This window comes from Notothenia rossii (assembly GCF_949606895.1).
Source record: "Notothenia rossii genome assembly, chromosome: 6".
In the NCBI taxonomy this organism is placed as follows: Eukaryota; Metazoa; Chordata; class Actinopteri; order Perciformes; family Nototheniidae; genus Notothenia; species Notothenia rossii.
Genome location: NC_136909.1, coordinates 67635177 through 67643589, shown reverse-complemented (window position 1 = coordinate 67643589; position 8413 = coordinate 67635177).

Here is an 8413-nt window from a genome sequence, read left to right as displayed (position 1 = left end):
TATTGTCACTATCTGCTAAAGTTAGCTTTAGCCTTCTATTTCGAATAGTTTTTTTCATAGGCTATAAACAGAGGTGGTATAAGTATATATATATATATTGTACTTGAGTAAAAGTAGAAGCACTCAGATCTTGTACTAGAATAAAAGTAGAAGTACTCAGATCTTGTACTTGAGTAAAAGTAGAAGCACTCAGGTCTTGTACTTGAGTAAAAGTAGAAGCACACAGACCTTGTAGAGTAAAAGTAGAAGTACTCAGATCTTGTTCTTGATTAAAAGTAGAAGTACTCAGGTCTTGTACTTGAGTAAAAGTAGTACTCAGATCTTGTACTTGAGTAAAAGTAGAAGTACCAGAGCGTAGGAATACTCTGTTACAGTAAAAGTCCTGCATTCAAAATGTTCCTCAAGTGAAAGTAGAAAAGTATTCTCATCAAAATATATATTGAAAGTAGCGACAGTAAAAGTAGTCATTGTGCAGATTGGTCCATTTCAGAATAATATATATGATATGTTTTATAATGATTGATCATGAAAGTGTTCTCAAAGCTGGTAAAGGTGCAGCTAGTTTGAATGACTTTGTATACTGCAGGGTAGCTTGTGGATTTACTCCAGGTGGAACTAAAGTCTGATTTAACACTTGATTATATTTCACATCATTCATCCCCATCTGTAAAGTAACTAAAGGTTTTAAATACATGTAGGGGAGTAGAAGTACACCATGTACCTCTGAACTGTAGTGGAGTAGAAGAACAAAGTAGCAAAACATTGAAATACTTAAATAAAGTACAAGTATCTCAAAATTGTGCCCAAGTATAGTGCTTGTTGAGTTTATGAACTTAGTTACTTTACACCATGTGGCTATAAAGATAGAAAGACTAAGCCTTGCACAGAGGCATGAAAATACATTTTCAAAATGCTCAACAGTGCTGCCAAAATTATAAACTGACTGCTACACAATTAAAATAAATGCTTTTATATATTTCTATTAGATGTGACTCTTTGGCGTTTCTGTTATTATTAACACTGCTGCTTTAGTTGTTCTGACTGCTGAAACCCTCTGTTATTCCTCAGTTTAAAGCCGATATTCCGTGGGGTGGGGGAGCCGGGGGCTCGGATCCTTGTCACCTTTTTCATACAGATGAGTTTGCATCCCAAAGCCTCAGTCAGTTTTATTGGGAGGTCAGTCTCTTCTAACATCAAGAAAGCTGTCATGTGTTTTCCAAAATGTCCAATTTGTTCCTTTTATTTTCCTTCAATTTTTTTTGTTTCAATGTAACACACCTGTGCAGGGGCGCCACCAGGGATTTTGGGCCCCATGAAAAGATGTCACATTGGGCCCCACCACCAGACCCAGGCCACGCCAACCAAGCACAATGCTAACCATAACTCCAGAACCGAACCGACTCATTTATGCTTTAAATAACTACCTGTACAGGCTTGCATCTATCTTGTAGTCCAATACTAACTACACAATATTTACTGACACTGAGCGGTGAACATATAACATTGTGCAGACGTGCAACATTCTACTGCAGAATTCACCATTTTATATAACACTAACATTCCTGACAATAGACCTCAATAGTCATCTTTTATGGTATAACATTTTTGAATGGAACATTCAAAAATCTAAATAAATATAACTTAAATATACATGACCTCTTAAATTAAAATAAAGTGAACATTAACACCAATATTATCATTTATAAAATGCTATAACAAAAAAAAAAACATAAGCAGCAGATTTTTTTATTAAATATACATACTACAAAATAAGAGGGTATTAAAGTGTAAACGGACAACAAAACGGAAATGGAAATGAAAAGGCCTGATGGGGGTGCTAAATCAGTCTTTTTCTCATCATGCATCTTCTGTGTAGTGATCCAATATCGTTACCATAGCCTTGCCCTTTAACAGTTATTACGAGCCCTGGCTCAGCCTTACTCACCAAGAGCCCAGCGCCTAGCCTTCTTACAGGCAAAGTCACTGATCAAGTCCTTGAAGTCCAGGTTTCTAGCCAACTGGCTTTCAATGGACAGCATGGCAAGACTGCAAAGCCTTATGGGGGGACAGGGCTGCTGAGCCTAAAGATGGATCTGTTGGTCCTGGCACCATGGAAGGGACAACCGATTTAGTATGAATAGCTGCTAAAAATGTACCTGCATTTATTAAATGTCAGCTAAAAGAGTGAAATTGAAACCTCTGAATTCTCTGTGAAGATATTAACAGTACTCAAAGGTGGGGCAGGTAATTTTGGAGAAACCACCTCGAGTGTGCTAGAATTTGCAACCGGAAAAAATCTGCCACTTCCTTACAGAGCCTCTCCTCCCACACACACGAACGCGCACATGACCAATGAGGGCACGAGATAAGTTTGTGCACAGATGGAAGGATGACAGGCAGGTAGTCCATCCAGTTATTTTAGCCGGGCCGGCTAAAATGATTACTTTTTACAGCGCCACGGCTTCCACAGAGGACCTTTTTTTATGGATTTTTTTTTTTAATGCAAAACATTACAATTATTATTTACAATGGAATACGCTTAGCTAACAGACTAATTTCCAACACTCATGGACCACACCCACCTTTTCTTTTGAAAAACTGGGTGACATACTGTCGCCCTTTAGTCCCTCTCTCTTGTCTTTCTCTCCTTTCTTTTCTTTCTTGAAAGCCTGACTTTGTTAGTCGTTGAGACATCGTACACACGTAAGTACTAGAATCCCTCCTCACATGCTCTCACTAGTCTCTCTCTCTGCTAGAAAGGGCTGGTCAGGTGCTGCACAGCGTTTGGAGGCAGTACCAAACCATTACATATAAATAGAGGCGGTTGTTCGATGCTTTGGATAAAACTTTTGGAAGAAAATAAGTTAAATGAATCATAAGTTTAGTGAGTACATCATCAATATGACGTTATATTAATGTTAATTATTGATGATTGATGAAAGGTTACTTAAACATTTTTTCTTAATGTTCTAACATTTTTTGGGGCCCATGTCAGTCACGGGCCCTTAGAATCATCCTAACTTTTCACCCCCTTACGGCAGCCCTATGCCTGTGTATAGGCCTACTTACCACATTTGGATTCATGCCAGGGGGTCATGATCAGCAAGGTTGGGTGAATGAACTGTGTTGTTAATGGAAAGTAAGGATTAATCCATAACTCCAAATAATGCTGTTGTTTATATTCTATGCCACCTAACCACAGGATCAACAGAGGAATAAGACCTTTGCAGTCTGACATGTGGTGTAAAGGCAAACCGTTTTGAGGAATCTGAAGAAGCTAATTTACGGTAATTTGAGGACAAAGTGGAGAATTGTCATGAGGTTCAACAGTCAGTGAACAGAGAAATGTCGGGTAGATAATCTTTGTTTGATTTTTTAATAGCATCCTCTGTCTCAATACAAATAAGAAGTGACAGTATAGCAGGATTTTATTGACCAGTTGACATTCAAACCAATTGAAGATTCCCCGCTCATCCAATCATCCGCTCTACAAACAAATGTTGCAGTGCAATTCTCTCCCTTTAACCACTGTGCTATCAGCCTTACCAAATATAAAGTATTACTGTTGGTGGCAAGCATGCATCTCAAGGGCAAGGACACAAATTTGAAAGAAACTTCACCCAAAGTGCTCCAGGGCTTCAGGGGCATGCAACCCTGGCCTGAGACACAATACTATGAAACACTAAGTGGGAACACTTGTTGTTGACAAGATGGATTTTTACATAAGTTTAAGAATATACTGAATTCATTTGAGACAAAGCCTGGACATTTCAGGGAAAAAAAGTAAAAATAGGGTCCAAGTTTATCTTTTCATCTGATATCTAGATCTTCTTTTGACACTTTTCCATCCATCCATCCATCTTCTCCCGCTTATCTGTGGTCGGGCCGCGGAGGTAGCAGTTCCAGCAGAGAGCCCCAGACTTTCCTTTCCCTGGCCACATCAACCAGCTCTGACTGGGGGATTCCAAGGCGCTCCCAGGCCAGCGAAGAGATATAATCCCTCCACCTGGTCAAAGGTCTACCCCTCGGTCTCCTCCCAGCTGGACGTGCCTGGAACACCTCCCTAGGGAGGCGCCCAGGTGGCATCCTTACTAGGTGCCCGAACCACCTCAATTGGCTCCTTTCGATGCGAAGGAGGAGCGGTTCAACTCTGAGTCCCTCCCGGATCGCTGAACTTCTCACCTTATTCCTAAGGGAGACGCCAGCCACCATGAATATTACAAACAGGATTGGTGACAAAGCGCAGCCCTGGCGGAGGCCAACCCTCACCGGAAATGGGTCTGACTTACTACCGAGGACCCGGACACAGCTCTCGCTTTGGGAGTACAGAGATTGGATGGCCCTGAGTAGAGACCCCCTCACCCCATAGTCCTGCCGCACGTCCCACAGTAACTCCCTGGGAACCCGGTCATACGCCTTCTCCAAATCTAAAAAACACATGTAGACCGGATAAGCGTACTCCCAGGCCCCCTCCAGGATCCTTGCGAGAGTAAAAAGCTGATCCGTTGTTCCACGACCAGGAAGGAATCCGCATTGTTCCTCCTCAATCTGAGGTTCGACAATCGGCCTGACCCTTCTTTCGAATACCTTAGAGTAAACTTTCCCGGGAAGGCTGAGTAGTGTGATGCCTCTATAATTGGCACACACCCTCTGATCCCCCTTTTTGAAAAGGGGAACCACCACCCCGGTCTGCCATGCCTTCGGTACTGTTTCCCGACTTCCACGCAACGTTGATGAGACGTGTCAACCATGACAGTCCCTCAACACCCAGAGCCTTCAGCATTTCTGGCCGGATCTCATCCACCCCCGGGGCTTTGCCACCGTGGAGTTGTTTGAATACCTCAGTGACCTCCAACCGGGGGATTGGTGTTTATCCCCCGTCATACTCCAGCTCTGCCTCTACCATAGAGGGCGGAGTTGTTGGGTTCAGGAGTTCCTCAAAGTGGTCCTTCCAACTTCCTAACACTCCATCAGCTGAGGTCAAAAGCGTCCCATCCTTACTGTACACAGCTTGGATGGTTCACTGCCTCCCCCTCCTTAGGTGTTGGACAGTTTTCCAGAACAACTTTGGTGCCGCCCGAAAGTCCTTTTCCATGGCTTCTCCGAACTTCTCCCACACCCGCTGCTTTGCCTCGGCCACGGCTGAGGCTGCTGCCCTTCGGGCCTGTCGGTACCTTGCAACAGTCCGAGTCCGACCCTTGTCAATTAACTACAGGGGTCCCTCAGGGCTCGGTTCTTGGTCCCCTCCTCTTCTCCCTGTACACAAACTCGCTCGGGTCTGTCATTAGCCCGCATGGTTTTTCATACCACTGCTACGCTGACGACACCCAACTAATTCTGTCCTTTCCCCGCTCAGAGACCCAGGTCGTCGCACGCATCTCTGCTTGCCTAGCAGACATCTCTCGGTGGATGTCTGCTCATCACCTCAAGCTCAACCTTGACAAGACTGAACTGCTCTTCCTTCCGGGAAAAGATTGTCCCACTCTTGACCTAACAATCAACATCGGCACCTCTGTTGTTTCCCCGACTCAGACTGCAAGGAATCTGGGTGTGGTCCTAGATAACAAATTGTCCTTCACTGCAAACATCGCTGCTACAACCCGCTGCTGCAGATACACGCTTTACAACATCAGGAGGATACGTCCCCAGCTGACCCAGACATCAGCGCAGATTCTGGTCCAGGCTCTCGTCATCTCACGCCTAGACTACTGCAACTCCCTCCTGGCTGGTCTACCTGCATGTGCCATCCGACCTCTGCAGCTCATCCAGAATGCAGCGGCTCGTCTGGTCTTCAACCTTCCCAAATTCTCCCACACCACACCGCTCCTCCGCTCCCTTCACTGGCTTCCAGTAACTGCTAGAATCCACTTCAAGACACTGGTACTTGCGTACCATGCTTTGAATGGATCTGGCCCTTCCTACATCCAGGACATGGTTAAACCGTACACCCCAGCACGTGCACTCCGCTCTGCATCAGCCAAACAGCTCGCTGCACCCGCACTGCGAGGGGGACCCAAGTTCCCGTCAGCAAAAACACGTGGGTTTGCTATCCTGGCTCCAAAATGGTGGAATGAGCTCCCCATTGAAATCAGGACAGCAGATAGCTTACACATCTTCCGACGCAAACTGAAAACTCATCTCTTTAGACTCCACTTCGAGCGATAGAATTACTAACAAAGCACTTATATACTAATAAAGGGCTGGCTTTCTAAATGCCAGTTGAGTAGCACTTGAAATGTTTGGCTCTATGAAACCTGATGTACTTATATGATTCTGTTTTCTTAAAGGTTGTATCTTCCTGGTCGAATGCACTTATTGTAAGTCGCTTTGGATAAAAGCGTCAGCTAAATGCAATGTAATGTCAGCTAAATGCAATGTAACAGTGGCGTTTTCTCCTGGAGGCCAAGGGAAGCCAGGCTTCGTCTGTTTTTTCGAATTGTAGTTATAATTTTAATAAATAAATAAAAACACTTTGTTTAGTTTCGGTAATTATTCTGCCGGCCCGTCTCTCCCCATTCTCATTGAGTATTTTACAAAGAGTGAAACAGCGCCCCTTTAGATTTTATGGTGAAACAGTAGATTGCAATCTCTGTTGCGAGAGGAGGCCAGCCGAAATTGGCTTCCCTTGGCGAACATTTTTTTAGTGATTGACCAATCAGACAAAGCTCATGTCATGCCCCTGCCAACCTGTGATTGGTCAGGGCCATGCCAAGGGAAGCCAGAGGCGGCTGGCATTCCTTGCCTCACAATCCAATCAAATCGCATCAACTTAGTGTTGCTGTGACGCGTCCTAAAGCCCGGAAGTAAGCTGCGCTCGGTTTCCCTCAACAAAAAGCAATGGGATTTCTCCACAGGGTTTTGGAAAATAGCTCAAAATATGGTCAGTGGAAAACGAACCTGCTTGATAAATGCACGTTTTGTTCAGCCTGATAATATCCACATGTCTACTCTACTTTTATAATTTTTGAATCATAAATCTAATCGATAGAAGATAGATAGAGCCACTTCACCACTCTCACCGCCGTTAGAAAGCAGCAAGCAACTGAAGCAAGTGCAATTACGGAGGGTGGAGATTTGGAGTATTTAATCAAAAATAATTGTACTAAACTTCCGCTACAGCAGCAACAACAAATAAAATCTGATGACATGCCAATGCCCAAACTGGATCTGTGTACAGCAAGGAAAAAAGGAGCGAATCGGACGTAAAACGTTAAGGGTCTCCTGATTTAGTTTGTGAATGAATGCTTATTAGAGTTTCGGCTGGAGAGTGCGTGCGGACCTGTCGGTTAGATAACAGGCGTGTGTATGTCCTGCATCTGTATGATACAAATGTGTGTAAAATGATACCGGGGGCTGTAATCAGTCATCTGGTCACGTTATTACATTGACCACCACACCCCCGACCCAAAAGAAAGAACGTATTATTGGCTTCCCCTAATTTTTTACCCACGCCACGCTACTGCCTTGCAACTGCCTCGGGACTCCCCCGGGATAATATATCCCTGAAGGCTTCCTTCTTCAGTCGGACGGCTTCCCTGGCCACCGGTGTCCACCAGGAGGTTCGAGGGTTACCGCCCTTTGAGGCACCTAAGACCTTGAGACCACAGCTCCCCGCCGCGGCTTGGCAATAGAGGCTTTGAACACCGCCCACTCTGGTTCAATGTCCCCAGCCTCCACAGGGATGCCCAAAAAGCTCCGCCGGAGGTGTTGAAGGCCTCCTGAACTTGGGCCTCCTCCAGACGTTCCCAGTTCACCCGCACTACACGTTTGGGCATACCAGGTCTGTCCAGAGGGTTCCCCCGCCACTCGACCCAACTCACCACCAGATGGTGATCAATTGACAACTCCGCCCCTCTCTTTACCTGAGTGTCCAAAACATACAGCCTCAGGTCCAATAATAACAAAATCGATCATGGACCTTCTGCCTAGTGTGCTCTGGTACCACATACACTTATGAGTATCCTTATGTTCGAACATGGTGTTTGTTATGGCCAATCCATGACTAGCACAGAAGTCCAGTAACAAACCACCACTCCGGTTCAGATCAGGGGGGCCGTTCCACTTTTCCCAGTGCCGTAATTTACAGTTAAATTATTTGCATCTAACGTCACGCAAACACACAAGGCTTACTTCCCTCTCTCAATCAAATCCTGAAGGGAAATCTCTTTATGTTTTATCCAATCCTAACATCTAACACATAAGTTCATGGAGCATAGGCATTTTTTGATTTACAGACATTTTAATTCCATAACTGACTGTGTGAGAGCTAATCATTTGTTATGAAGCTACTGAACAGCTTTAAAGCCTTTTTGACTTCATTGTTCAAATTTCCCCCCTGGACGGAAACATTTCTGCTGCATTAAATATCTCTAAAATACAAAAAGGCTTTTTGTCCCTGGAAACAGAAATGGCA